Genomic DNA, 3,547 nt, shown 5'->3' with positions numbered 1-3,547 from the left:
TAACATTCAAATCAAGCAAAAGCATAACAGTCAGTGTGGTTTTAAGAATCAGCTCTTTGTTTTTTATGGCACAAGGTAGGGTTAATTTAAGCAGTAAGCAGTGATAACAACGTTCTAATATATTAAAGCATTGACCAATATTACCTTGTTATTATAAAGTTTCTGCCTCTAGTGAGTGTAAAAATGACTTGTGCAATGCTACTATTTTATTGGTGACAGGTCATCAGTGCATAGGGTTTCACTATCTATTGCCATAGTCAAGCATCAAGAGACTATTTAAGTCATTTACGATTGTTGCACTTGATTTGTTGGCCATTGAGGTTACAGCTTGATCTGGGCTAAAGTGATGGTCTGACGCCATGACTGCATGGCATTGCCATCAATGGAGCGCTTCCGCTGGGCTACCAAAACATGCTAAACATTCACTGGTTCCACCTTATCTCAAGTGACTATTTTCTGCTTATCGCCTTTGATTAGACAAAGCCAATAGTTTGATTATAATGTTATTTGCATGGCCAGTTTTAGCTATTTTCATTAGTAAACCACAGAGCGTTATTAGAAAAGAATCAACCGACCATTCAACACTGAAAATAATTGGTTGTTGCGTCCCTTTGCTGACCTGACACCTTTATCAGCGACTGCTAATTTCATTGTACGAGTATAGCAAATTAATGGGCCTATTTGAAGTGACAGGTGGTATATTGTTTGTGGCAGCCCAACATGTATGATAGAATTACTTGATCAAATCGACCGGGTACTAATCATTCTGAGCACATTCGAGATTAAAAGAAAAGAACAGTTTGTTCTGGATCCTCTGATGTATCTGTTCCGTTCCCAAATCAGCAAAGGATCAGACTGTGACAGAATTTGTGAGGAGGTGTCGCTTGTCTTTCTCTCACTACAATAGCTGGTGATTTTCTATTTCCTGGCCTCGTGGTGTGTTTGGGTGAGACACAGAACATTCCAGCACTCGATGTACCCAACAGCTCCAGTCTCATTTGGAGGGCTGTGTGCATGCCTCAGTGTCTTGTCATTTTATTTTTCACTGCGTCGATCAGTGCATCTTGCTCATCTCTCCTTCTGCAAGCATCTCTCTTTCACTTTCTCTTTAGATTGGCTTCAACCACACATTTACAAATAAACAGCCCTCCCGGGGTTCATCTCATTTGCCTGCAGCTGCTTTAAAATGATGTGACTCTGTGTTTATTAGAGGGACAGTTGTGTAACCTCATTAGTGCTCGGCCTCTGCATGTGGGAAATCTGTCAGAGCCCAGCTGAGCACTGCCATTGGCTCGCAGGTCACACTCCCCTACCGTTCGGCCCCTCCCATTTCCTCCAAATAGGGAATGCTCAGACGCCTGGGTGTGGTCTCCATGGCAACCTTCACTTCAGGAGAGTAGCCTCATGTAAATATCCCCTTTTCCTCTCCTTTCTGCTTTGCTCTCTCGTCTTCTTGTACACCCTTTCCATCCTTTGTATGGCTTCTTTTCTTTTCTGCTATTATTCTAACACAAGATGTCATATTCTGTTTTTGTCCACCTCATCTGTAGGAATGCAAATATAGCTTTTGGTGACTAAAACACAGCGTGTGGATACAAAAGATAAGCATTTTCATTTCCTTTTACTGGCACTCTTTTACCTTTCAAAACCTTTTCTGTCAGGAGAACGACTGACTGCCTGGAGCCTGTTCCCAAATTTATATCCCTCCATCTGAATTCCACTGCCCATTTCTGGGTATGGGCAAGCTCATAAAACACACACAGACACACGCAAGGTGTTCAGAACACGAGGGCCACCCACTCTTTCAATCATATAGTATACACAGCTTCTGTAAATGTGCTTAAGTAAAGGTCATCAGTTATATCCTCTTTAGATGAATACACATACACATATACATACATATAAAAAAAAAAATTCCCCACTCGCCCCTGTGGGCGGTCAATCCTTCAAGCTCGGGTCCTCTACCAGAGGCCTGGGAGCTTGAGAGTCCTGCGCAGTATCTTAGCTGTTCCCAGGACTACGCTCTTCCGGATAGAGATCTCCGCTGTTGTTCCCGAGATTTGCTGGAGCCACTCGCCTAGCTTGGGAGTCACTGCACCTAGTGCTTCAATTACCACGGGGACCACCGTTACCTTCACCCTCCACATCTTCTCGAGCTCTTCTCTGAGCCCTTGGTATTTCTCGAGCTTCTCGTGTTCCTTCTTCCTGATGTTGCTGTCATTCGGAACCGCTACATCGATCACTACGGCCGTCTTCTCATGTTTGTCTACCACCATTATGTCCGGTTGAAGTCCCACAGGATCTTAGCTCGGTCATTCTCCATCACCCTTGGAGGCATCTCCCATTTTGACCTCGGGACTTCCAGGTTATACTCGGCACAGATGTTCCTGTACACTATGCCGGCCACTTGGTTATGGCGTTCCATGTATGCCTTGCCTGCTAGCATCTTACACGCTGCTGTTATGTGCTGGATTGTCTCTGGAGCATCTTTACACAGCCTGCACCTGGGGTCTTGCCTGGTGTGATAGACCCCAGCCTCAATGGATCTTGTGCTCAGTGCTTGTTCCTGTGCTGCCATGATTAGTGCTTCCGTGCTGTCTTTCAGTCCAGCTTTGTCCAGCCACTGGTAGGATTTCTGGATATCAACCACCTCCTCTATCAACTGCTCCATTCCGTAGTCGGTATCCATAGTCAGTCTTGTCAATCGCACTGAGGGGGTTCAGGCCTATGCAGAACAGCAGTGGGGACAGAGCAGTTCTAGCCATTCCAGGCTCCAGGTGTGGGCCATTGAGTCATAGGCCTTCTTGTAATCAATCCAGGCACTGCACAGGTTGGTCAGTCTGGTTTTGCAGTCTCAGCTGACTGCTTGGTCTGCCAGTAGCTGATGTTTTGCGCCTCTGGTATTCTTGCCCATCCCTTTCTGTGCCCCACTCATGTATTGACCCATGTGCCTGTTCATCTTAGCCGCTATGATGCCTGACAGGAGGTGCTGAGGCAGGTTATTGGTCGGTATTTGGAGGGGACCGGTTTCTTCTGGGGGTCCTTGAGGATCAGGACTGTCCGGCCTTCTGTTAGCCATTCCGGGTGTCTCTCGTCAATTAGCAGCTGGTTCATTTGTGCTGCCAGGCGCTCGTGGAGTGCAGTCAGCTTTTTCAGCCAGTAGGCGTGAACCATGTCAGGGTCTGGTGCTGTCCAATTCTTCATACTGGAGACCCTTTCTTGGAGTGTGTATACAGTGGGGCAAAAAAGTATTTAGTCAGCCACCGATTGTGCAAGTTCCCCCACTTAAAATGATGACAGAGGTCAGTAATTTGCACCAGAGGTACACTTCAACTGTAAGAGACAGAATGTGAAAAAAAAATCCATGAATTCACATGGTAGGATTTGTAAAGAATTTATTCGTAAATCAGGGTGGAAAATAAGTATTTGGTCACCTCAAACAAGGAAAATCCCTGGCTCTCACAGACCTGTAACGTCTTCTGTAAGAAGCTTTTCTGTCCCCCACTCGTTACCTGTATGAATGGCACCTGTTTGACCTCATCATCTG

This window comes from Neolamprologus multifasciatus, chromosome 17, assembly GCF_963576455.1.
Source record: "Neolamprologus multifasciatus chromosome 17, fNeoMul1.2, whole genome shotgun sequence".
Lineage (NCBI taxonomy): Eukaryota > Metazoa > Chordata > Actinopteri > Cichliformes > Cichlidae > Neolamprologus > Neolamprologus multifasciatus.
This window is presented reverse-complemented; position numbering follows the sequence as displayed.